We start from the raw sequence: 27,902 nt of genomic DNA on the forward strand, positions 1-27,902 counted from the left end.
GAGGGCTTGCTGGCCACGCTCAACTTTACTTAGAACTGTCTGATGGCTCCTGAGATCAGCTCCATCGGAGCTCCCTCCCACGAGCAGTGCCTGTGGGTCCCTGTTTCCCCACATCTTTTCCAGCACTTGGTGTTATCTGGCTTTCTAAGTGCTGCTGGGCTGACAGGGGGCGTCTGCATTTCTCTGATTACCGTGTAGATTCCATCTCTTCATGTACCTGTTATAGGGAAAGACTTTGCAGATATCACCTATGTGAATTACCTAGTCATATTTTTTGCCCTTTCTGAGTTGTTTCTAGTTTTTTGTTGTTGATTTAAAAGAATTCAAATATATATGATATACACTAAATATACACATATTCTTTATTTTAATTTTTGCAGTATCTTCTCCTGGCTGGTCACCTGCCTGTTAACTCTGTCTTTCCGTTTCGTCAGTGAACAGAAAGGCTCAATTTTATTCTAGTCAAATGCATCATTTCTTTTTTGCCTTATGGTTCAAGTCTTTTGGGGTCTTATTAAAGAAATCCTCCCACACCAAGGTCACAAAGATATTCTTTTTACACTTTCTCCATTAGTTTTGTAGTTTTACAGATCTCATTTAGGGCCCTAATCTTCTGGAGTTCAAGTTTTAATATAGTAGAAGGAGAGTTTTAAACTTGTTTTTCATTTGTGTGGTAGGCCAGTCTTCCCAGCACTACCCACTAAGCGAGCCACCTTTCTCCCCAGTGCTTTGTGATTTCACCATGTCATATGTCCAGTTTAATACACACATAAACACATCATATATATATTTCCCCCACCCTGGGTTCTCTCTTCTGTTTCATTGGTTTGTTTGTTCCTGTACCAGTGCTACAATTTTCTTTTCAAAAAATGATCACTGTAGACTTTAGGACTGTTCACAAGGAGTGAAGTTCTCTTCCCTTTCAGGAAAAATGGTAGGATTGCATTTCCCTGTCCACCTCGAGTTCCATGTGACTGTATAACTGGATTTGGACAATGAAATGTGAGCTTAAGTGACATATGTCACTTCTGAGTGGCAGCTTTTAGAGCCAGTGTATAATTTACCATGTCCCCTTCCCCCTGCCATGACAACCTGTAATGTTCTGGCCAGGTAGGTGCTCTCAGCTTGGATCCTGGAGTGAGGAGACAGAGCAGATCCTCCAGGCAACCCTCGATGGACATGTAACGTGAGTGAGGAACAGATCTTGGTTGTTTTAAACAATTGCACTTGGGTGTTTTTGTTTCTGCAGCAAAAGCTAGCCTCTCCTGACAAAAACAATGACCTTGGCTGTACCATTTCTAATAGCTGATAGGGTTTTCCCTCCTTTCTGTTCTTCCGTTAAATCTTACTTAGTTCTCTGTGGCTTTTGATTTTTCCATTTTATAATTTGTCAATCCTCTAAGAAACTCCAGCTGGAAAAATCCACCTATACAAGAAGTTTTAAGCAGGGGTGTAACAGAAAAGGGAGAGGTTTATGCGGCTGAAATGCAAAAAGATTTAGTTTTCACAACAAGCATCACCTTCTAAAGCACAGATACTGGTATCTCATCTCCAGCACACTTCCCTGACCCTCGACTCATTCCAACCTCTTGCCACTTTTCTGGCTCCCTTTTTCATTGTTTTCCATTCTCTCTCACCCTCTCGTTTATGTGAGTAACCACAAATTCCTTCTGAATCTCATTCAGAGCAGCCTTATCCAAATTTTTTGTGCCACTGTCACTTGGGCCTTCAGGGGATTCACCTTTTATTCCACACTTATCAAGAGAATCTTCTAAATAGTGACAGTTGTCCCCCAAGAGGAATTCTGATGCCAGCTGTTAAGATAATACAAAATTATCCACTTGGTTACAAATAAAAGATGCTGGGAAAATTAGATAGCTATTGGGAGTGGGGAGAGGAAGACAAACGTTCAGGTACATATATTATAAAAGAAGAATAAATTTCGTATGAATAGAGAAGTTAACTGTGGAAGGTAAAGGGGGAAATGAATGAAGAGGGTCAAAAGGTACAAATTTTTGGTTAAAAAATAAATAAGTCATGGGGATGAAATGTACAGCATGGTGACTATAGTTAATAATACTGTACTGCATATTTGAAATTTGCTAAGAGAGTAGATCTTAAAAGTTCTCATAACGAGAAAAAATTTGGTAACTATAGATGGTAATGGATATTAACTAGACTTACTGTGTGGACCATTTAGCAATACATACAAATACCGAATCATTATGTTGTATACCTGAAATGAATATAATGTTACATGTCAATTATACCTCAATAAAAAAACAAGTTAACTGTAAAATTAAATCATCGAAACATAGAACAAGTATCTGATTTTTGTTTCTAACTTTAAAACTAATGGAAGAAATCACACACATATAAACTGACAGGCTTAACTATATTACATAAATCATAAAAACTCCTAGGTACCCACATAATATAAGCAGAATTTTAAGGGTAATCAACAAACTTAGAGGCATTCTTTATAAACATGACAGGAAAAAAATGTTGTAACTTTAGTGAAGTGTTCATCAAGTCAAGAAACCCCTGTAATCTTGGGGCTTTCGTTTTCATTTATAAGCCTGTGTTCCCAGCACTACCCACTAAGCAAACCACCTTGTCCCCAGTGCTTTATGATTTAACCACATCAGATGCCCAGTCCAATACACACACAAACATGTAACATATATGTATATATTTTTTCCTCATTCTCTCTTCTGTTTTATCGGTTTGTTAGTTCCTGTGCCAGCGCTACCATTTTCTTTTCAAAAAATAATTTTTGTAGTCATCAGGGCTGTTCACAAATAGTGAAGGTCTCTTCCCTTTCATGGAAGTGGTAGGATTGCGTTTCCCTGTCCACCTGGAGTTCAATGTGACTAAATGACTGGGTTTGGACAATGAAACATGAGCCTAAGGGACACACGTCACATTTGGGTGGCAGCTTTCAGAAAGAAGGCAATCGTAGAAACAGGCAATTCCCTAAGGAGGAAATAAAGTAACTAAGTAGCTAACATACAGAAAAGATATTGTGCTTCATTTGTAATAAAGTAAAAACTACTTTTTACCAATCCTGCTGGAATTTTGTTTAGAATTGTGTTGAGCTGGTAGTTTGATTTGGGGATAATTTTCTCCATTTATTTAGATCTTCTGTTTTACCCCCAATTTTCCTCTGTAAAAGTCCTTTGAATTTTTGGGTGGGTTGATTGCCAGATGTTTTGGGCTGATTGGATAACTAACACCTGATTTCTAGTTGAATATTGAGGGAAGTGGGTCCTGCCACGTGCCCTGGAGCAGATGGGTTCAGCCCCCTTTCCTTTTCCAGCTTTGGACCCACCGCTGGTGGCAATTACTGGCTATTGGAGTGCAAGTGTTATAGCTTTGTCATTTCATAATGTTTTAATATCTGGTGAGGCTGGTCCTGCTTCTGCCATCCATCATTCTTCTCCAAAAAATACTTTTTCTAGTAATTCTTGCTTGTTTATTTCTAGAGGTTGTTACTCACTGCAGAATCATCTTTTTAGCCCCCTTCCCCCAAGCCCAAGCAAACATAAATAAACAAACAAAATTAAAAAAGAAAATTGCAATTCTGTTGGTATTTGCGGGGGGCAATGTTACATTGAATCTATACATTAACTTGAGGGGAGTTTTCATATTTTTGACGCTAAATCATCAAATCCTAGTCTTCTACTGGTGCTTCATGTGGGTTTTCAGGGGTTTTTTTCTCTTAGATTTTTTATGTTTGTTAGTTCAGTTCTCTGTATCTGATCTTCTATTGCGATTATAAATGGATTTCTTTCTTCCATTATATCCTCTAACTTGTTTGTGTATATATTTTGTATGTTAATTTTATAACCAGCCAACTTAATTAAATTTTTTATTATTTGTAACATTTTTTTTTGTTGATTATCTTGAGTTTTCCAAGTAAATAATCACATCAACTGAAAAAGATGCTAATTTTACCTTGTCCTTTCTATTTCTCACATCTCTGGAACAATGTAAAGTAATGGTGGTAATACTGTTTGTCTCAGTCTTGTTCCTAACTTTAATGAGAATGCTTGCAGTGTTTCCCTGCTAAACATTATTGTGGTCATTGCCCAAACATATCTTTTATCATATTAAGGAAGTATCCATCCATTATTATTTTATAAGACATTTCACAAAATCAAGCATGAGTATGAACTTCTCAAATGTCTTTTCAGCTTCTATGAGAATGATCTATGTGATTTTTTTCTTTTTGATCTATTAATATACTGAATTGCAAAATGATGTTTTGATATTCAGTCATTCTTGAGTTCCTGGAGTAAACTATACTTGGTTATTATTTTTTTAACGTGCCGCTGATTTCTGTTTTCTAATATAGTGCTCGTTGTGATATTCAGTAATGATGTGGGCTATAGTTTCTGTATGTGCTCTTTGTCAGGTTTTGATGTCACTGTTATAGTACTTTCATAAAGAACACGTGTAAGTTTTTTCTTTTTTGCATACTCTGAAGGAGTTTGCGAAGCATCAGAATTACCCGTTTCTTAAAGATTTGTTAGAATTCTTCTGTGACGCTGTCTGGGTTTGGTGCCCTTTTGACAATTGTGTTTAGTTTTCTATAGCAACTGACCTATGAGATTGTCTAACCTTACTATGGTTAGTTTTGGCAATTTATATTTTCCTGGAAATGTATCCTTTTATCCACATTCTCAAATTATTTTGTATAACAATGAGCAAGATAGTGTCATATTATGTTTTACATTTTATCAGTTTCTATGGTTTTATTACCATTGCAATTATTTATTTTGGATATTTCTGTTTTCTCCCTTTGGCTTGATAATGTTAGCTAATGGTTTATCTCTTTTATTAACTTTTTTTTTTTCAAATAGAGTCAGCTCCTGGGTACACATATGTATTAATTCTATAGTTCTTTAATTTGATTCATTGTTTTCTGCTGTCATATAACTAATGTCTTCTTTCTGCTTTTTTTCTTTTGCTAGAAATTATTTATTTATTTATTTATTTATTTTTAAAACTTAAAAAAATTTTTTAATACTTTTTTTTCCCCTTAAGGGAGGTACTGGGGATTGAACCCAGGACCTCATGCATGCCAAGCACGTACTCTGCCACTGAGCTCTACCCTATCCCCTTCTTTCTGCTTTTCTTTGCTTCAGTTTGTTGTCTTTTTTTCTAACTTTTTCTAACTGAGCTGAATGCTTAATTCACTTTTATCTGACTTTATTTCAAAATTCTAATTATATTACATTATAGTTCCAGAATATTGTTTGGATAGTTTCTATTTTGGGGAGTAGCATCTTGAGGTTATCTTTGTAACCTAAGATTTTCAGGTTTTTTAAATTTTCTGTTTCAGATATTAAAGGTATTATTTTCAGGGTATCAGAATATCTTTATTAATTTGCTTGTCTTCTCCTTTATATTAATAATTGTTTTTTAATTTTTCTGTCATGGGCTGGGTGGTCAACTATAGTTTCTGAGTATTGATATGTTTCTATTTTACTTTGTAGATCATGTAGTTTTAATTAAACATGTTGATGTGATGCTATTTTAAGTATAAAAATATTTATAACTGTTAGATCATCATTGAGGATGGTGCTCTTTATCATTATAACATTTCTTTTTTCTTTTAAATGCATCCCACTCCGTGCCCCCAATTTGAATCTTATCAGCCCCCAAAGCTGTACGTCTTCCTTTCTTCGTGTTTGTGCTTGCATGTTCCAGCTTTGCCCATTCTTTTGTTTTCAACCTCTCTAAGTAATTGTGTTTTAAAATATATGAGGAATTTGGGCCTTATTTTGTGATTCAGGCTGAGCATAAAAATATTGTAGTAGGTAAAGTGACCCCATTCACATAATTTAGTATGACAGACGTGTTTGTTCTTAGTTTTCGTTTTCTTTTGAATCATGTTTTATGTTATACTTTCTGGTTTTATTGCTGCTTCATTTATTTTTTTCAATCTTTTACTCCATATTCTGTTTTATTTGCTGGGTTTTTATGTGTATATTTCTTCCAATAATTGGAAAGACTTTGATTTTCCCCCTAGCAGTTACCTTTTACACACATATATATTTTCTTAATATCTATTAACTACTTTCTCTAAGAATGAGAAAATTGCTACATTTCTACTGAATCCAACACTTCCTCCCCAACCACTTTTAGTTGATTATGTTATTACTGTTTCTCTTTTCTTTCTTTTTTTTTTTTTTTAACAGAGGTACTGGGGATTGAACCCAGGACCTTGTGCATGCTAAGCATGCGCTCTACCACTGAGCTATTATCCTCCCCACCATTATGACTGTTTTTCTTAATGTTTCCCTTTTAGACCTTAAAATATTCATGAACGCCTATCACTTCATTAGCTTTAAATGGTATCTTTGACAAATTGCTATAAGCAAAAATGTTACCAGCGTACTTACACTATTTTCTACCTTGAGCCAAACTTTGTTAGTTATAAAATTTCTACATTATTAAGGTTTATTATAACCTTTACGTTTGGTTCTGCAGCCGCAGTTGCCACGTTGCTTTAGTGTTGGTCTTCGTGTCAGGCACATGGATTTAGTGTCACCCAGTTCTGTTGTACATTCTTCTACTCATCTTTAGATTGGCTGAAATTATCCTCTTACAGATTCTTCAGGCACACGAGACTGATGTTCTTGTTTTGGCATGTTCCTAAACATTTCCTTTATATGTAATTGATAACTTGCCTGGATACAGCATCTCAAGTTACACCATTTATTTCTTTGCACTGATAACGTTGTGGTGATATCTGAGATTACCCTGATTTTATTCTTCACCTTTAAGGCAACTTGACTTTTTGGGCTGGGAGTTCCGAAGAATTCCTTGTCTTTGAAGTCTAGAATCTTTACGAGATTTGATCAATCTTTACCAATATTTCCCTAGGACACAATAGGCCTTTTTAATCTGTAAATTTGTTTCTTTTTTATTTTGGTAAGTTCTTATAAGTCACATCTTTAAATATCTGCTCTCTTTGTAGGACCATGAATTACACATATGTTTGTCGATCTTCCACAATTGCCATTTGCTCGCTCTCATCTTTTTTTTTTAACCTCATTAATTTCAACCCATTTTTTCTTGCCTTTTACAATTCTATCCTCTATAACCTTTCCGATGCTTTCAGCGGTGTCTGTGGTTTGTTTCGGATTTCCTTCCACTTCTTTTCTGAGCTCCACCTTCTCATGACTTACATTCTTTGCGAGTCTTGCCATATTTTTTTTTTCTGAATATGTGTATCTCTTCTCTGTGCTCTTGGTTTATGGAAGTAATTGCTTCATTAGGTTAAAAAACTTTTCATGATTGTATGTTTGTTCATTTTCTCCATGGCAATATTTTTCTGGTGGGTGTTTTTTTATCTACTATTAATTTCTCCTCTCTCTTTGTCCCCTTTCTAAACTGCAGTATCTTCATTGTATAAAGTCTTTGGTCGTTCCTTTTTGATTATTAGTTCATCTTTGAGTAAAGTGACTTCTTCTCGGACCAGCTGTTTGCATGAGCTTCTGGAGTGGAGGAGGGAGAGCATGGCCATGATCTAGGCTACCAGAAACTTCCCTATAGGGACATGCATGTATGGTCTCTTAAGCTTTACCTCTCCCTAGACAACTGGCAGTGATGTATGCTGCAGATGCTCACAATGTGCAAGCTCTCTCCTCTGTTCCACCTCATGGAGAGCCTGCTTCCTGCAAATATGGCTTCTCTATATGATTCATCATTGGCCCACCTTTGCTGTTTCTATTTCATGTCAAAATAGGTTCAGGAAAGCTCCCACTGCCAGCCCAGATACCCATACCTGCTCTAATTATTCCTATAAGAGAGTGTTATTTTTTTTTGCTCCTGGGATGTAGCACTTAACTGGGAGAGCTGAGTTTGGCCAGCGTTACCTGGGCTCTGTGCCACAGCTGTTTTCTCTGAGCATCTTTCTGTACCCCAGTTATGTTTGTGTCTGAGTTTACAGATCTTTGCAAACTTTGTCAAAGATAGAGTTTATTTCTTATTCTCCTTGTTGCTTTTGGGTGGTTCAAGAGAAGTGTTTATCTTTTAGAGAGAGAAACACCAACCCAAAGTTCCATATATTATTTCTTTATTTTGTGTATTCTGTTATAGTTTCTACTTACCCATATTTTCTGCTTACTCAAAACACACTAGTAGCCTTATTTCCTCAGCACCTGTTCCCACGTGTCTTCTTAGTTTTCAATTTTGCTACCAATTGGCTCGTGCTCTCCCCGTATTTTCCGATTCAAACTTCTTAGGCAATTTGATTGGCCCATTACCTAATAACCATGATCTTTATTTAGATAGAACTTTTGGCTCTCACAGAGCCTGGGAAGAGCCTTGGATCAAGTTCCTTCCACTGGCCAAGTAGCTGAGGATGAGGGGTCTTCAGTAACACAGCAGAGGACATGGAGTCCTAGACCGTCTTCTTAGCAGGGGACTGTGGGCACAAGGGTTTGTGTGGGCAAACATAGCCCAGCAAATGACTTGGGGTCGGGACTCAGTTTGTTTAAGTTTAGGGTGGAGCCCTCAAACCAAGCCTGGATGAGGTGAAACACAGTGAGGGGTGGTACAAGATGAGACTGAATATGGAGAGGGGGTGGCAGGCTACAGAAGGCCTTGGATTCAATGCTGAGCAGTTTGGACTTAAACTCACAGGCTGAAAACTGGAAAGAGGTGATGTGACAAAATGAAGAGTTGTCATGCCCTGCCAAGCTAAAAGGAGGAAGAGAAGTGGATTTGCACATCATATTGTCCTAAGGAGTCCTGAAAAGCAACATCTTAGAGAGACTTCTCCAGAGCGGGTGGCCCAGACTCTGATCCTATAAGCATCTGCAACTTTATGGAAGTCCTTCCATCCGCTACTGTATTACACATCCTGTTTATTCTCTCTGCACCAGCTCTCCAAGCGGCCCCTTCCTTGTGGGGGTGACTCCATAGTCATTGCTGATCCAGGCCTCCCTACTCCTCACCCAGATTACAGCAATGGCCTCCTGTTGGTCTCTTTTTCTCCCCCTTGTTACCTATTGTGTCTGTTATGAGCCAAATTGTGCCGGGAAGACCATGTGAAGACACAGGTAGAAGATAGCCATCAGTGAGCCAAGGAGAGAGGCTTCAGAAGAAACCAACCCTGCAGACGCTTTGGTCGCAGACCTCAGGCTTCCAGACTCCAGAATGGTGAGCAAATACATTTTTGTCGTTTAGGCCCCCCAGTCTGTGGCGCTTTGCTATGGAAGCCCTAGCGGCTAGTATGCCCCTTCCCCTCCTCTGGCCAGAGGGTTTCTGCAATTCAGAACTGTCCCCTTGCTCTTCAGCACTTGCAAGATGAAGTCTAGTGTGGGCGGCAGCCCTTACATCATCTGGCCTCCACCCGCCTCTCCACCTCATCTCTCCCTGATGCTCCGAACCCAACCTCAGGCTTCCATTCCAGGGATATCAAACAGATCCTACTTCCCCTGGCAGGCCACACCCCTTCACACCTCCATGTCGCTGCTTGGAGGGCCCTTTGGCTCTTCTGTCTGCCTGGCTAACTCATGGCCAGCTGCAAAGCCCACTCAGACGTCACCTCCCCTAGGCAGCCTTTCCTGATTGCTCCCTCTCCTACATACTCAGCACCTTCTTCATCTGCTCTGTGGGACTCACACCGATACGACTGCCCTTGTTTGTGACCCTCTGCTACAGCGTAAGTGTTGGGAAGGCCTCACTCGTCTATCTTTGGGCTGAGGCCAGACAAGGTGGCCCTCAATAAACTTCCGTTGGATTGGATTGACATTTGGATCTACGGGGGTCATGGGCCTGTACTCTAAGAAGAAAATAAAAGAGAGGGGCCTGGTTACAATCTGACTCTGACTAAGCCTGACCTTAGCGAGGACGTCCCCTGAGAGTGTCTGGGGGGCTGCCTGGGGCACGTGGCTGGGGCATGTTTGTCGGCTGCATGCACAGCACAGCTCGTTGGATGGGGGCCTGTCTCCATTTCTACAAGTTGTGTGACTTGGGACAAAGACATTTCTGACATTTAGCCGTGTCTGCCCTGGGCCCAGCACAGTCTAGTGAAAGCACCAAACAGGTTTAAAGGATGCTTCGGGGGCAGAGAGTAGAGATTAAGAGTATTGTCTCTTACCTTAGAGAGGTATGGATTTGAATGTCAACTCCACCTCTCAGTAGGCATGTGACTTTGGGGTAAGTTATTTAATCTTGCTAAGTCTTATTTTTCTCATTTATCAAATGGAGATAATAACACCCACCCCAAGCTGTGTTGAGAGGATTCAATGCAATAATCTCTCTCTCATCTACCTACCGACATCTGTCTGTCCATCCACTAATCTACTGATCCATTGGTCCATCTTTCTGTCTAGTGCTTTGCCCAGTTCCTGGCACATCCCAGGGCTTCGCAGATGTCAGTTTTGTAAGGTGAGAAGGGACCATTTTCTTCATTTCCCTCAGAGACAGAGGGGTCTTTTCCAAGGCTGTTTAGATATTTGACCTGAATGTTGTCAAATCAACCCTGGGCCCAAAGGAGAAGAATAACAGTAATAATAATAATAGTAATAGTAATAATAATAGCAATAATAATAATAATAGCAACTGCGCAGTCTGTGGAGCACCTAGTAGCTCATAAAATGCTCTGCCGTCCACCATTCTGTGACATACCCCTGAAGTCCACTCAACCCCACGGCAGGAGTGAGAGCATCCAAGTGAGAGGTGGTGAGAGCAGGGATGACCGCAGCCCTCGCATCCTGGGACCCCGCTGTGACCCCTCTTGTCCATCACATTCAGTCCTTTCCCCTGCCTGGAGCCCTGAAGAGAGAAAGCTTTTCCAGAGGCCAGCTGAGCTTTTAAGGGGGGGGGGGGTGAACCTTAAGCATCCTTTGCCAGGGCTTGGAGAGAAAGCGGAGGTGGCCAAGACCTGGGCATCCTCTCCCCACCTGCCTGCTACAGGAGATCCCTTCCTTGCAGAGGTGCGCTCTCCCTGGCAGCCGGCCCAGGCAGCCGGCCCCTCCCAAGGGCAGTCCCGGAGGGCCGTGTCCTCGTTCACAGACCATTGGGTGCAGGCTGCTGCTCTCTCCTGCCTAATTGTCGTTGTCCTTGTTAACACCTTCCCTCTGCCTTTGTGTCTCACACCACCCACCACTCCCGGCTCCCCCCACGAGTGCCTCCTACTTGATGAACAAGATGTAAGTATACAAGTTATTAATCTTCCTACCAAGGCAATTACAGCCCCGCAAAGTTCCTCCCTGGCCATGTTGCCTCGTCTATGACAACCTTATCAGGTTAGCAATTTCAGATCTGCATTAAGTGTTCAGAAATCAATTTTCAGCTTATTTTGTGTTGCAAAGTTTGCCATGCCTGAAACCGCACTGCTAATTGAACAAGAGCAATTGATGTTTTAGCAGTAATTAAAGATGGTAATTATGACCAAATCTCCCCCATGGCCCTGCCGTGTTTGCTTTTGGACCTGTCAGAATGGCGGGCAGGCCAAATCAATCTTAATAAAGTTGGTGCTTCAGAAGTCTCCCCCGAAATGGTGTCATCCTCAGGGTGGGGATGATGGAGCCACAGGGAGCAAGGGGGACAGCCTATTTAGGGCTGTGGGGTGACGAGTTAGCAGGACAGTCAGGCAGTCATCAGGTACGACAGCTTGGCTGTCTGAGTGCCCAGCCAGCAGCAGGCTGGGGGTGGGGAAAGTGTTCCAAAGACACAGACGAGCATGCTATACTCTTGCCATTGAGACGCTTACAGCACATTTAGGAAGATATGATGTATGTGTGTGCCCCAAATGACTTCAGAACACCTATTTTCATTCATAAACACTACAGAGTACCTACTATGTGCTAGGTGCTAGCACACAAGCACAAAGGACTGTGACTTTTGTATCTTTCATCCAGGACTTGGAGTCAGTACATGTTGTTGGATGATGTTGGTCTGGCGGTCAAGGAGTGGCTTCCCCTTCCTCTCCCTGAGGCTCCTCCTCCTGAAAGAGGCAGCTGGAAATACAGACAGAGCTCTGGACCGAGGTCCAGCCCTGGTGTGGCCCTCCCAGCACTGGCATCCTTGGACCCATTTAGCATTTTACAGACTAATCTGAAGTGAGATGAGGAAGGTGTGATGGGTGGTAGGAGGTCTCACCCACCCTGTTCAGAATGTCAGTGTCAGATCTGTCCTGACCGCTCAAGTTACTGTACCATGAGGATGCTCCTTGTGCCAGGCATCGTGCTTTGTGCCTGGAGATACAGGGATGACTTTCGAGTGAAAGTCTCAGGCAAATCCCAGCAGCTATTGTACTTGTAGGCAGAGGGTTAACATATACAGGACCATGTGATTTCCAGTCTCTCAATATTTTAAGACAAAGTATGTGCTTTGTCTTAAAATGTAGGTTTTATTATTACTCAGGTCTGATGGAGTCAACAGACTGGGAGGTGACTGTCACTGAAAAGATATTTTGCTGCAGTTCCCAAGGGGGCGTGCCACATCACACAGGGCCACAGGGGAAGTCCCAGGGTCAGTCAAGGGGCAGAGGGAATGAGGGGGAAACTGGGCAAAAGCCTTTACCGTGGTTTCCGAGGGAAGGGACGGACAAGGCAGGGGAAGCAGGCTGAGTGTTGGCTAGTGTGATTAATTTCAGTGGGTTCCTGGGCAGAGGGGCTTTCCTTAGTTGTTTGGTACCCGGCCTTGGGGTGATTGGGGCAGGAAGGTAGTGGCCCAGAGTGGCTAAGAGCCCTACGAGAACCCAATAAAGGAGGCAGTTGGGTTCCCGGCTCTCGATTGGTGTATCTGCACAAGAACGATCCACGCTCGGTGAGTGGTTGCTGTCTCTAGGAATTAGCTAGCCCTGGGAGGGGCAGTCCCTCCAGTGTTAGCAAGACAATAATAAACTATCAGATGTCAAGGCATCAGAATAAAAAGACATGCTTAATACATGCTTGGGCTGGGCATGCTGGATGCATCGTGGGCTGTGCTCTGGGAGAGGAATACCATGCACCACTGTTGTTCCTCTGTTTCACAGGGAGAGCTTGGGAGCAACTTTGCAAAACAATCTAAGCATGGGTGCCAGATGTCTGAGGGTATGTGTACCAGAGCCAGGCATGCCAACTGGCCAGTGTCAGAGCTGCTGGAAACCCTGGGAGCCACCAGCCTCCACCAGCTCATTGCAAGGCCATCTAGACAGAGCATCAGGTCACCCGTGGGTGTTCCTGTCTTCATCTCCACAGTGACTAGCAGCTGGTGCCTGGCCATGGCAGCTATAGTCCAGTGGGGGAGAAAGACCAGTAAGCAGCTAATAAGAGAACAGTCCAGCGTCAGGACAGAGCTACGCCAGGTTGGTGGGAGCAGTGAGGAAGGTCCTGGGTGGCGGAGAGAGCGATTCCTGGGAACCGGTCTTTCAGGCTGAGTGGAAGTTGAGCGGCCTGAGATTGGAGGGGTCCCCCTCAGGCAGAGGAGCACAGCAGGAGCAACAGCATGGAGGTGGGAAGCCTTGTGGCGCGTGGCAGGGGCGGCTAGAGTGTAGACGACGAGGCAGGAGGTGCCAGAGAAGAGTCTGGAGAAGGGGACGGGGCACACATCACACCCGGCCTTTGAGCACGCAGAGCCATCTGGAGGTGGGGAACGGTGTGCTGCCGAAGTGAAACACAGAAGGTGTCGGGTTGGCTTTTGAGATGGTTCATCCTAACAGTTGTGTGAAGGTGGCAAGGCAGGGACAGAGATAGCAGCGAGGGCTCAGGGACCTGCTCCCTGGCAGCTGTCTTAGGATGATTCCTGGATCTTTCTAGAGAGGTTAGAGGGACCCCTTAGACAAATGCTCCTCCCCCACTTTTGTGTCTGATCCCACGTAGCAGGTCAGTGCAGTCGAGCAGAGGGCTGACCTGTGGCCGAACGAGCCCCACAGCTCTATGCTCAGGACAGCCTTCTTCAAGCCTCTGCTTCAGTGGGGTTAGGAAGAAGCAGACCCAGGATGATGGCAGCCTGCCCGGCAGCGGTGTTGGGCAGTGCTGTGACACGGACTCTCCCAGAGGAGAGAGCAAGATGAGCACGATCTCTGGCCACAGAAATGTCCACTAACCCCTGCCTGGCACGCAGGCTGTGTTGACCACAGGTGTGTTTCACAGCAAGGCTATTTAGGCACCGTTCACACTCACAGACCTGGCTGAAACAGACATGCATACATGCATGTAGCAGACAGGCTTGTAACAAACATTCAGATGAGCCTGCTTGTGAACACACCGAGGTAGAGGTCTGCACAGTTACAGACACACAGGAGTACACTGCAGCAACGCCTGAAGTCATGCCTTTGTGCGCTCACTGAAACACCACCCATGTGTCTGCCACGTGCATACACACCCAGGCATCCAGGGTGGACCTGTGTGCATGCTTTCAGCCCTAATGGGATGTTTGCTCTCTGTCCCGGTGGCATCTTTAAAAAACAAGGTAATTTGAGCACCAGACAGGTCTTCAATCAGCAGGCTTAACTCTTCCCAGGGAGGCAGGGGGGATGAGGTGGGGACGGGTGCAGAGGAAGGGGTGGGAGAGAAACTGAGGGCGGGTCCTTTGGCTTCCTCTGTGGGTATACATCAGTCGCCCCTGTCCTGGTCTCTTGTGGGAGGTATTTAGACCCCTCCGATGGGTCCACCCTGGTCTTCAGACTCTAAATGTCTTCAGACTTCAACTTCCCTGTTGGGGTCAGGCCATCCTTCACTGATGACCGCAAGGGCTGGCAGCTGTAATGGGAAGATACTGGTTTCATCTCCACAATGATGGAGAAAGCGAGTCATGGAGTTTTTGAGTTTAGTGTTTCTCTTACTCAATTCCTGCATTGTTTAGATGAGTAGACAGAGGCCCAGAGGGGACAAGTGACTTGCCCAAGGTCACACGGAAGCCATGTGAGGAGGCACCTTAACCATTACTCTGAGGCACCCTTGTCTGCAAACCACACACCATGGGCTGGAAGAGGCTCCGTGGGGTCTGCCTAGCCGAGGCTTGGAGATGCGCGCCAGCTCAAGCTCAGATCTTATTGGCCAGAATGGTGCCACTTATAACACAACTTGGTACAAGTTTAGGACGTGTGACCCTGTACCCAGATACTCCCACCTTGCTCATAGGCTACAGTGTGTATTTGGGCTCCTGTTTTAGAAACTCTTCACTGGTCGACCTCATCTCTGTCCCCTCAGTATTGTCCCCTGAGTCATAACAGTAAATAAAGTAAACTTCCCTGGTCGGGACCCTTTCCCAGCAGACAGCAACCCTCCCTGTCCCCGATTACTCAAGCTGCCTGTGACAGCTTAAGCGCCTTCCCTTTGGTGGCGTCTCAGGAAAAGCGAGAACAGCTGGTCATTTCTTCCTGCCGTTTCCCGATGCTAATCCTTCAGGCTGGTCCAATGTACAGACATAAACCTTGCAAGCGCTTTCTAATCTCTGACTTCCACAGGAAACAGCATCAACAGAGAAGACATTGGGGTGGGGGAAGTTTCAGCCAGAAGGCTGGTTTCTCAGCCTCAACCTTGGAGCTGATTGTATCTGTACCTTGATGGGGCTCTGTCCCCTTTCTGGGCTGGGGCTGCTGTGGCAAGACCTTGGGGGGACCTGTTGAGGAAGAGCTGGGAGTTGGGAAGCCTGGCCAAGGCCCCAGGACAAGACGTGCTCATAACCTCCGGGTTCAAAACCCACTGAGGGTCCCCCAGACCCCACATTCTCTCCAGCTCCTCTCTCTCAGCCAGCCTGTCTGTGTTCCCAAAGCGCCTTCCCTGGATGGGTGATTGATTAATTGATTTACATATTTATTAAAATGTATTTTAGTAGCGTCTTTGCCTTTGATGCCAAATCTCATTTCCTATTGTGGGGCTGCTGACAGCCGGCATTGTAAATGCAAAGACACTTTACAAAACAATTTAAATAGCAATTGCCACCAGCTTAAAAATGAGCAAAACAGACAAATAAAATACTGATGAGGAAATTGGCAGCTTCAGGACAAGGAGGGCCAGGGGTTTCTAAACAGCTAGCAGCTTGGGGTGCCGGGATGGTAAAGGCTGTGTAATTGCATCTTTAGAATGGCCCAGATTTTAGGTGTGGATGAAAGGAGGTTAACAGGCGCCGCTCAGGGAGTAAAAAGCGCCTTGCCCTTCTTGGGTTTTCTGAGCAGAGAGGGCTGCAGATGAAGGGAGCAGCCTGGACTTGAGCCCTAGATCTTTGCCCTGCACTGCCAACTCGCAAGGTTGTGTCTGCTTGCTCCGGGGAGCACTGTGGGCACCAGATCTGGCCTGAAGATCTAGGGGACCAGCAGGCCGCCTGTGCTTGTCCAGGCAGTGGAGTGGGAAGAGTGTGGACAGGGAATTCGGCTTCTGGATGCTGGCCCCAGCCTGGCCCAGCTGTGAGTCTTGAGGAGGGTGTGTTCTCCTCTGGGTCTCTGCTTCTCTGTAGGATGCACTGGGGGAGAGATCCAGGAGCACTAGCCTGGGACACGGGAGACCTGGCATCTAGTCCTGCTCTCCACTCCCTGGCTGTGTGTCTTTCAGTAGGTTCATTCCCGCTGTGGGTCTCCTCTATTGCATGAGAGCAAGGGACGTGATGCTTTGTGAATCCTTTTTTTTTTTTTTAAATTCTAAACTATGATGTGCTAGGGGCCCATGATACTCTGTGGTCCCACTACTGATGGTCTGATTGTAGAGAGGGAGAAAGGGGAAGATAAGTGAGTGTGGGGTGGTAGGCGCAACCTGCAGAACAGAAGGCCAGGACCAAGCCGGAATTTGGAGTAGGACATGACTGTAGTGTTTCGAGAAAGGGCAGAGATGAAAGCTGTCAGAAAAGAGGGTGCACCCCTCTGCTCCTCGGCGCTACCTACGGAGGCGGCAGCCATCTCCTAGTCGGCATCACGGCCGCCCTCAGACCCCTCGTGAAGCCCGAGATCGTCAAAAAGAGGACCAAGAAGTTCATCCGGCACCAGTCTGACCGATATGTCAAAATTAAGCGGAACTGGCGGAAACCCAGAGGCATTGACAACAGGGTGCACAGGAGATTCAAAGGCCAGATCCTGATGCCCCGCATCGGCTACGGGAGCAACAAGAAAACAAAGCACATGCTGCCCAGCGGCTTCCGCAAGTTCCTGGTCCACAAGCATCGAGGAGCTCGAAGTGCTGCTGATGTGCAACAAGTCTTCCTGTGCTGAGATTGCTCACAACGTCTCCTCCAAGAACCGCAAAGCTGGAGAGCAGCCCAGCTGGCTGTCAGAGTCACCAGTCCCAACGCAGGCTGCGCAGCGAAGAAAACAGACAGCTCGTGCACGTTGTATTTGTGTTAATAAAACCATGAAACTCAAAAAAAAAAAAAAAAAAGATAAGAAAAGAAAAGAGGGTGCAGCTCTCCAAAGGCGAGTAGGACTTTGCTCGTTCTCCTTGTTCTGTTATCCTTACTGCCCTCTGGTTGCGTCCTGCCTCCCTGGCTGTACCTCCTCTGCCTCCCTCGTTTCACTTCCTCCCGCATCCTTAGGGCTGTCGCCCAAGGCCCCTCCTGATGCTGCCTGGTCCTGCTGCTAGATTTACTTCTTGCATGAGCTCATTTTGCAGCTATTTTCTCTTTTTCCAGGATGCTCAAATTTTCATTTCCAGCCTTGACCTCTTACCAGAACTGTAGTCTCATAAATCCAGCCGCCTGTAGGACATCTCTCCCTAAATGTCTTCTGTCACCAGTAAAACGGCTCAAACCACATTCAGCATCCTCTCTCACAAATCACTGCCTCCCCCCAAGACCCCCAGCATTCTTTCTTTTTAATGCATTCTTCTCTCTGTAGTTTCTTATATCCAGGCAGTTATCAAAGGAAACCTTTCTGTGGTGTTTACAGTTTTCAAGGTACGTTCCTGTGGGTGATCATATTTTTTTCAGCCAGTGTGCGTTGGGCAGCTATTATCTGCCAGGTGCAGGATGCAGGAGTGAACAAAGCCCACACAGCTCCCTGCCCTCATGGGGCTTAGGTTCTGGTGGTCTCTCCTTGCCGCAGGCCTCCGACTGGGCTCCTTGTCCATGGACACAGAAACAATGCTTGGCTTCTCCTGGGAAGCTTCCCAAGACTTCAAGCAGGCAATTTGGTTCACGATCCAGTTTTTTTTTTTTTTTTTTTTTTTAATCAGAATGTGGGAAACATGTTGTGTAAGCATAGCATGTACTGAATACTGAGGGTTTGAAAATAGGGTCCCAACCCTTAAGGAACTTGCAAACTGGGGAAACACCCACAGGGAGTTAAGTAGCAAACCAAAACAACCATGCAGGGTATTCACAAGGTAGTGTCCATTCATTCATTTGTCCATTCATTTAACAGATATTTATTGAAGACCCCAAACATGCCAGACAGTAGGCTGGCTTCAGTGAATGAAGAAATAAAAGAGACAGTCCCTGCTTTTAAGGAACCCTTGATCTGATGGAGGAGAAACCTGTGTGGACAGGGATGGGGCAGTGGAGGCAGGAGGCGTGGATGCTGCGGGAGCAGAGATGAGGGGCTGAGGACGAGGAAGGCTACTGGAGGAGGGGAGGGCATGAGCTGGCCCCTGATGATGAGCGGGCATGGGTCAACAGGAGGCAGGAGCTGGGTGGTTGGTGGAGGAGGTGGCGCTTCAGGGGGAGCAGCGCACGTGCAACACACAGGGAGAGGGTGAGCTGGAGGCGTTGGTGACTGAGCGATTCTGCTCAGTGTAGAGTGGTGTAAAGGCTTAAATGTCCGGTGAGTGGTAGTGACTGTAAGAGCAGCGGAATTCAGCAGACAGAGCCTTTCTGGAGAGTTCAGCAAAGGCTTCCTGGAAGAGGCAGGCTTTCAACTGCACGCTGAAGGTGAGGAGCATTTGGACTGGTGGGGATGGAGGGACAAGGCACGAAACTCTGAGGAGATCCCCTTACACCTGGTAGCCAACCCCTCCACTTTCCAGCCCCAGCCTACCTTTGGCTTTCTCTCCTGCTGCCCGGCTTCCCTTACTCTGCCCCCAGGCAAACGGGACAGTCCAAGCTCCCGCCCTTCCCAGCATCCACGGATCACTCAGGTAGACCTTTCACTTGGAAGAGCCTTCTCTAAGTTTCTAAGTGTCAAGATCATCACTATTCTTCAAGATCAGGGAGTCTTCCTCCATGAAGACTTTCCCCTCCCGCCCACCAGGCAGTCTCTGTCCCCGGCTGAGTGTCCACAGCACTTTTCTCAAATGGCTGTGACTCTTCTCTGCACCTCCCACGTGTTCCCCGTGTCACCACCGTCTGGAGCATAGCTGCCCTCTTCTGCTGGATTGCCAGGCAGGGCCTTTGCTGGTCGTCCCAGTGACTCCCCGGGTCTGGCATGAGGTCTGGGTGCAACCAGTGCTGGTTGAAAGAGAGACTCTCAGACCCAGGGGCAGATGGAACCAAGGCGTGGCGATGGGCGCTGAGGCTGGTGTGAGGGGACCTTGGCATCTGGCTGTCTTGGCTCAGATTCAAAGAGGCAAGTAACCCCGGATGAATTGTTACACATGTGTATAAGCTCTTCTTGCACGCCTGGTATGGCTGATGCACGGGGGAGACACTATACGGGGCAGCTCGAGCCTGGGAAAATGGGGTCTCACCTGATAGATGAGGGCTTTCCTTGGATGCATGTCAGCACCTGCCATTCGACCCGTCTGAGTGGGCCAGGCGGCCTCTTAGCCTGGAATCCAGCACTGAGCGGACAGCTCCAGCTGTGTGGGAAACTTAGCCCACGTCTCTTTTGATTTTGTCCAGTGAGCAAGTGAGCTCTTCATTCATTCATTCATTCATTCAATCGATCATTCATCCAACAATTAATTACTGACGAGACAGGCACTGAGGTGCAGTGGGAAATCACTGGGTGCCTGTCGTTTATATTTGCTGTCTTTATTTACTTTTTGTTTTCTCTGAATATTTACGAAAGTCTTTTTGAAAACGCCAGCCTTCTTCGGCTGCACCACAGGGAGGGGATGTGGGGAGTTTTAAGGGCACTGAGGCAGGGGGATGGCAGCGAGCCAGGGAACCGTGAGCGGCGGTGGCCCTGAGGAGGACAGAGACTCTGCCAAGCCCCTGGGCTCTCTGGTTTATCTTTAAGGAGGCTCCTCTCTTTTCATGAGACAGCATCGTGGAGCGGCTCAGACACAGGCTGGGAGGTGCACACCGAGGTTTGCCTCCTCCCACGAACTCATTACTTAAGATCTCTGAGATAGCATCTCCCTCCCAGGGTTGGGGGTATAAATGAGCAGGGTCCGGTGTGTCCTGCACTGACCCCGTGCACACATAGTGAGCCTGTACAAGTGACAGCTGTCGGAGTCATTGTTCAGAAGTGGAAAAGACATGGAGTTTTCTTGTCGGGAAGGAGAGAGAAGTAAAAATGCCAAAGGTAAAGAAGGGGCTGTGGTCTTCTCTTTGTCGGGGACCGGGGGCTCGCATAGCCTCTTCTGCCCTCTCTTGGCTCATCCTCCAGTGCTTTAGTCACACACAATTTGGCCAGGGTGACAGGTTCACACTGGAGCCCTGAACACAGCAAAGGAGCAATGTGGCCAAGGGGAGGCTTGAACCCACAACCTTGGCTCTGTCAGAACTTGGCCTGCAGAGTGGGTGGGCAACCCTGGGTACCATCTGGTCATGTGAGCCTCCCTGATTATGAGACTTTTCCTCAGGGGTGCCTGGGAAATGGCCAGATGAACTCTCCCCACCTCCCCACCCCCACCCCCACCCCCACCCTGTGAGGACCTCCCCAGCATCATCTCCAGCATCCAGGGCGGGATCGCCCTCCTGTTCCCTTCCCAGGGAGCACCATCCATGCCATCCCCATGGAAACTGTGACAGGGACCCAGTTCAGGGGGTGAGGCTTTGGGGGGGCTGTGGAATAAGAGAGGGATGTGGAGGGAAAATAACCCAGAATGACTTGTTTGGGGAAAGGAAAGAGGGAAAAGCAGAGTGGAAGGAGAAAAGAGAAAAAGGCAAGGAGAGACAGAGGAGGGAGAGAGAGAGAGAGAGAGAAAGAGAGTCTTTTCTTTGGGGAAAAATGGAAATTTAATCAGATCAGTTTTTATAGTGCAAATAGAAAATCAGTTTTAATAAAGCCAAAAGGAAATGCAAAACAGCCGCTTGAGATGGAGATTGTGTTAAACAGACAGCTCTTTAGGAGTAGCCGAGTCTGGGATGTTTATTGTGCGCAGACAGAGCAAGGAGGGGGACTTCTGGCTGAATTTCAAATAGGTATTTGCTTTGGCTTTGAGGGTGGGGGATAAACCCCTCCTCGGCCATCCTCCCCCAGGCCCATCTGTTAGGGGAAGGAGTTCTCCCAAATGAGAGGAAAAAAAGGAAGGGAAGAGTGGGGGCAATAAGGGCACCTCTCCGACTTGGAGCAGGTGAAGAGAAGACACCTCCCCACCCTGCGGGGTGTGGGCCCCCAGCACCCCCCAGCCCCCCAGGCCCACTCCCTCCGGCCCTAACACTGGACTCTGCCCTCTAGTGACACGCCCACTGTTTTCAGCTGCTGATTCTTAATTATAGTTCTGGCCCAGCTCTTAGTTTTATTGCTTTCATTTATTATGAGAAGACCACTGTCTGTTTTTTTGAAACGGCTATCTCGTCAAATCACAGTTGATAAGCAACACTGAGCTGTCTTTTTACAACAGGCCAAATTTATCACACTTAAAAAAAAAAAAAGCAAGCCTTCAATGGCCTATTAGAAAATCTCCCCCCCTTTTCCCAGAGTGACATTTTCGTAAAAGGCTTTATTTTTTCCCTCAGCTTTCACAAAGCCATCGCCTTGAAGAAGAGAGCGGGAGGGAGGGAGTGAGAACAAGGCGCAGAGCACTTTTGAGGCAGTTCTGTGAAATATACGGAGAGGGCATTGAAGATAACAGAATCTGTCCTAATGGGGCCGTGAACTCAGGAGGAAAGGAGGGGCCCCGGCACGTGTTTGTCAGCTATTATTTTTGTAATTAGAAGAGAAACTGCACTTCACATTTGGGAAAGGCAGCTAGCTATTCGAAGCTGCCGAGAAGATACGGGGTCTGGGCCAGAAGGATAGGTTGGGAAGAGTGGGGATGGGCCAGACGGGGTCAGGGCCAGCCTTAATGAGCTCATCTGTCACCTGTGAAGCTGGCTCACAGCTGGGGAGGGCTCCCCTGTCCTCCTCAGATTTCGCCCAAATGGGGGGAAGTCAAGCAATGGACCCACCAGGCTGCAGGGGCAGGGGGCGGGGCAGGGCCCAGGCAGCAATCTTCCAGTAGCTGCAGAAGCCTCTGGCCATCTGCCAGCACTGGAACAAGGGCTGGGGTGTGGCGGTTCTCTGGGCTCAGCTAGAAGCATGTGTTCACCCCTTGCTGCTTGCAGAGCTGGCTGTAGAAAGAACAGAGGTCCAGAGATGAGGTCGGGTCCCTGCTCCTCTGGAGTGCGTGGGGGCATCCTTGGGGACAGGGCCTGTGTCTAACTCACCTGCAGACTCGCAGCATCCAGGGTAACTATTGAAGGGCTGTTGGATGGAGAAAATCAACAGGCTGTTGGAGACTCACCTCCTGGACACCCATGACCCTCATGCCCCTCCGTGTGTCCATCCAACCCTCCTTGAAGGCTAGCCCATTACTCCTTTACCTCTTTCTTTTACATTTTCCTCCCCAGCAGCACTTTCCAGGTATACAGCAAAGTGATTCAGCTATATATATTTTTTCTCATTTTTTTGATTCTTTTCTATTACAGGTTGTTACAAGATATTGAATACAGTTCTCTGTGCTATACAGTAAATTCTTGTTGTTTATCTGTTTTATATGTGATAGTGTGTATCTATTAATCCCATACTCCTGATTTATCCCTTACTCCTTCCTTTTGATAACCATAAGTCTGTTTTCTATGTCTATGAGTCTGTTTCCGTTTTGTAAGTTCATCTGTACTATATTTTAGATTCCACATATAAGTGATACCATATAATATTTGTCTTTCTCTGTCTGACTTACTTCATTTAGTTTGATAATCTCTAGATCCATCCATGTTGCTAATAGCATTATTTAATTCTTTCTTATGGCTGAGTAATATTCCACTGTATATATATATACACACATCTTCTTTATCCATTCATCTATCGAGGGACACTTAAGTTTATTCTGTCTTGGCTATTGTAAATGGTGCTGCTATGAACACTGGGGTGCATGTATTTTTTTGAATTAGAGTTTTTGCCTTTTCTGGATATATGCTCAGGAATGGGATTGCTGGATCATATGGTAACTCAATTTTTAATTTTTGAAAGAATCTTCATACTGTTTTCCATAATTGCTGCACTAAACTATATTCCTGCTGACAGTGTTTTCTCCACACCCTCTCTAGCATTTATTATTTGTATGCTTTTTGACATTCTCACTGGTGTGAGGTGATACCTCATTGTGGTTTTGATTTGCATTTCTCTAATAATTATTGATGTTGAGTATCTTTTCATGTGCCTGTTGGCCATCTGTATGTCTTCTTTGGAGAAATGTCTATTTAGGTCTTCTGCCCATTTTTTGATTGGGTTGTTTGTTTTTCTTATACTGAGTTGTATGAGCTGTTTGTATATTTTGGAAATTAAGTCCCTGTCACTTGCATTATTTGCAAATCTTTTCTCCCAGTCCATAGGCTGACTTTTTGTTTTGTTTATGGTTTCCTTTGCGTGTAAAAGCTTATAAGTTTGATAGGTCTATTTGTTTATTTTTGCTTTTATTTCTTTTGCCATGGGAGACTGACCTAAGAAAATATTGCGATGATTTATGTCAGAGAATGTTTTGCCTATGTTCTCTTCTAGGAGTTTTACAGTATCATGTCTTATTTTTAAGTCTTTAAGCCGTTTTGAGTTTATTTTTGTGATGGTTTGAGGGAGTGTTCTAACTTCATTGCTTTATGTTCAGCTGTCCAGCTTTCCCAGCACCACTTGCTGAAGAGACTGTCTTTTCTCCATTGTATATTGTTGCCTCCTTTGTCAAAGATTAATTGACTGTGGGTGTGTGGGTTTATTTCTGGGCTCATGATTCTGTTCCATTGATCTATATGTCTGTTTTTGTGCCAGTACCATGCTGTTTTGATTACTGTAGCTTTGTGGTATTGTCTGAAGTCTGAAAAGGTTATGCCTCCAGCTTCATTCACTTTCTTCAGTATTGCTTTGACATTTCTGGGTCTTTTTGTGGTTCCATATAAATTTTAGGATTATTGGTTCTAGTTCTGTGAAAAAAATGTCCTGGGTAATTTGATAGGGATTACATTAAATGTGTAGATTGCTTTGGGTAGTATGGCCATTTTAACAATATTAATTCTTCCAGTTGAAGAGAATGGGATATCTTTCCATTTCTATGTGTCATTCTGAACAAGCCAGATTTAGTTGTTAAACAGTTCCCTCCCTTTGTTCTGCTCCCGAGATCTGGGTTTCAGAGAAGCGCTGGAGACAGCGGTCTCCTCCCTCTGCTTATGGCCCATCTCTTTCCTAGGGTGGATGCTCTCAGCTGTGCACCACTCAGGATCTCCTTTCTCCTCCCTAACAGTGAGCACCTGACTCATCAGCAGTGGTACACCTGACATCTGCTACCTTGGGATGTAAAACAAAGCTAAGCTTTGGAGGAACCTGGACCACAGCCACCAGGGGCTGGTGGTGGAGTGGAAAGGGTTAGGGCTTTGGAGCCAGAGAGCTGGGTTTGAAACCCAGCACTGCCATCATGGGGGAGCTTAGGAAAATTCTTTGACTTCAGTAAGCCTCAATTTTCCCATCTGTAAAATGACCCAGGCTTGTTGGGGCAATTAAATAAATAATAGAAGTAAAGCTTGTGTCTCAGAGCTTGGGCCTCATTAAGTGGTGGTCTCCCTCCCCCTGCCGGGGTGGGAGGCACTGGGAAACATCTACCTGGCATGCTCTGCATCTCAGGGACAAAGGGGTGCACTCAGTAGGCATTCTGTGGAAGGCCTAAGACTAGAAGGCCTTGGACTGCCAGTCCAGTGTCCCTTCTTTTCCCCTTGATGTCTCTTAATCTTATGTGGCCACTGTGGATAGGCCCCTCCATTCCTCCTCATCCTGCATAATCTCCAAGATAGTCCAGTTCTAAAAAGTCCAAATCATGTCCAAATCATCAGGCTCCATCTGGAACTCTGTGGATCCTTAGACCTGTATGATCGAGACCATGTCTGGAGGCTGGACAGCTGAGCTGTGTTTCACCCTCCCTTGCAGACAGCATAGACTAACCAGTTAACCCAGCCTTGCACACAGGTCTGACATTAGTGGAGGACTGCGGCCCTCAGCTCCCAGTGAGGATGAACAGAGTAGAGCCACCAACTACCACGCTTTGCCAGGGACTGATGAGTTTCCTACAGTATGGAACTTCCGATGCTAAAACTGGAATGAATTTGGCACCCTATGACAAAGCTCAAATTCAGTTCTGTAAGTGTTAGTTGAATCCCTTTCATGGGCAAGGCACAAAGACATAGTCATGACAGAAACAAGCCTTATCTTAAAGGTGCTCAGAGCACAGAGGAGGAGCTGTGACAGCACGTAATAAGGGGGCAGATTGCAGCCAGTGCAAGATCTGGGGTGACCCGAAAAGGGGGATGAACTCTGGTTTAGAGGTGATGATGGAGGAGTGGTCAGGAAGGCTTCCCAGAGGAGGTGGTAGTTGAGGTTTTGAAGGCTGAAGAGACGTTTGCAAGGCAAATAGAGTGGAGGGAGGGTTGGGAATGGAGCTCAAAGGGCAGGGTTTGGAAAGGTCTAAAAGGACACAGATAGAAAGGCTTGGGAGCAAAATGGTGTGTAATGGGGGGTGGGAGGCCAAGAGGCTGCAAAAGCAGAAAGGTAAACTTTCTCTTCCCTGAAGCGTGAAGTGGGATGTTGTTGGGAAAGAGAAGTTCTTAGGACCAGGGAGAGGTTGGGATGCCCTCCCTACCTAAGGATGGAGACAATTTCTACGGTGTTTGGGTTCCATCTCAGCCTTCCAAGGCCTATGAGAATGTTACAGGGCTGCTCCATGCCAGCGCTGCTGGCTCCCTGGCATGGCTGGGTGCCTGGCCTGTGGCTGGAGGCCAGTGGCCCAGAGCCCAGGGAAGCCAGCTGGTGACAGGATAGAGTTGTCCTGGCTCTGGCCATGCAGACCGGTGGGCTCTGACCCAGGCTGTGATCCCTGCAGAACCTCCTCTTGGAGATACTTAGCTCTGCTAAGAGGCAAAGATGGTGGTCTGGCTCTGCCAAGAGGGTCCCCTTGCTCTGTCTCCCTTGCCTCAGGGAATCTGAGGATCCAGCCTCTTTGCAGCAGGAGTCTGAGCTAAGTGACCTGGCCAAGGCTGATTTTTCCCTCTTTCAGATCCTGCAGTCAGAGGGCCTGGGGTGATTAAGAAGCCATGGACCAGAGTCAGCCCGTGAGTACCGGACCTCCATCCATGCATGGACCAAACCTGGGGATGGAACTGTTGTTAGATGAACAGGAAATGACTAGTGGACAAGCCAATCTTACTCCTTTGACCCCTGTAGGAGAGAATGCACTATCTTGGTCCACTTCAAATTCTTTTTGGGATAAAACAGGGTATTATAAACAATGAACCAGTTAACCAACCAGTCAACCCTCAAAAGTGTTGACCAGAAGCTTCAATCCAGCATCTCACAGGAAGGAACCCCAGGTGCCAGGTGCCGAGTGAGGGCAGGACCCAGGCATCTGGCTTCCATTCACAGCCCTCATCCCTCTTTATGTGGTGGCAGGACACTTGGCCTTGAGAGACTGGGTGTCAGAGATTTCCATATTTTTTTCTCCTGACCTACAGCTGTTTACCAATGAGGATAATGTTTTAGACCCAAAGCTAGAAATGAATTCGTATGAGTACTTAATAGATCAGATAAAGTCAATGATGACAATACAATAATAGGTATGGGGGGGCACAGGGGGTGGGGAGGTGAGCAGGCTTAGGGCCCGGTCCTGGCCCCATCACTCACCTGTAGTCAGGTGACTCAGCCTCTCTGAGCCCTGGTTCCTCCCGTGTGAACTGGATCTCTTGGTCTCCTTGGCCTTCTCCTTTTCTGTTCACTTAGTAGGTCTTCCCAGTAGATTGAATTTGTGGGGGAAGGAGTCCTCTTTTATTTCCTTGTCTTTGTATCCCCAGGGCCTGGCACAAAGTAGAAACTCAATAAATGTTAGTCAAATGAATGAATAAACGTTTGAATAACAAAAATACCTGCTCTCTGGACCTCTCTCAGGATTATTGGGAGGATCAAATGAGATAATGCACATGAAAGCTCTTTGTAAATTGCAGAGCTCTATACAAATGCAAATCACTCACAGCTTTGGTGGAAATTATTATTCAAATTATTATTATTATTTTCACTGTGAAGGAGGACAGGAACGAGAGGGCAGTGGAAGCAGTCCCTAGTGGTGGAAGCCCAGGCACCAGCCGCCGGCAGCGCGGCAGCGCTCTGGGGCCTGCCTGGGAGCCGCTTTAAATCCTAGCCCGGCAGGCAGGCTGCCTCCCGGTAAGGTGGGCCTGGCAGCAGCTGCTGGGGTAGGGGCAGAAGTTGCTGTTGGAATCCTGCCCAGTATGGGGACAGAAGCTACAGCACATCTTACCCTGAACAAAATGAATTCAATGCCAAGCTCTAAATGAAAAAAGGTTTTCTTTTCTCTGCTGCTTAAAAAAAAAAAAGTGGAAAGGGTGGTGTGCCAGAAATGGGGTGATGGCAGAGAGGCAGACAGACGCCCAGGGCACCTCAGAACTTGGGGTCCACCCCACCTCCCCAGCCTGAGCTCATATTTCCAATGCTATTATCCCACCTCTTCCACCCCTGGCCTGGGAGAGGGAGGGTGAGCGGCTGGGTAGCCAAGAGACTACGAGCAAAGGCGTGATTGATAATTGGCGACTGTAATTCTATAATTCATCTCCCTGCACCGCAGTGAAATTAAAAGAGTTTAGGTTCCCAAGCATAATGATCATCAATTAAACCCCGG

At 46.0% G+C, this 27,902-nt stretch overlaps 2 long non-coding RNA genes across 8 annotated transcripts in view; one reads left to right on the top strand and one right to left on the bottom strand.

Moving 5' to 3' along the window:
- Positions 1-27,902, top strand: part of LOC116661080 — a 261,277-nt gene that overhangs the window by 119,512 nt on the left and 113,863 nt on the right. The window lies entirely within an intron of this gene.
- On the bottom strand, positions 910-16,995 carry LOC116661083. 2 transcript variants are annotated; one of them, XR_004316831.1, is made up of 3 exons: positions 16,861-16,995; positions 14,028-14,032; positions 910-919 (listed from the first exon to the last, which is right to left on the bottom strand). It is a non-coding gene; the product is annotated as an uncharacterized LOC116661083 (long non-coding RNA). The 2 variants fall into 2 exon arrangements; XR_004316832.1 differs by having other exon boundaries at positions 16,825-16,959.

Source organism: Camelus ferus, chromosome 33, assembly GCF_009834535.1.
Source record: "Camelus ferus isolate YT-003-E chromosome 33, BCGSAC_Cfer_1.0, whole genome shotgun sequence".
In the NCBI taxonomy this organism is placed as follows: Eukaryota; Metazoa; Chordata; class Mammalia; order Artiodactyla; family Camelidae; genus Camelus; species Camelus ferus.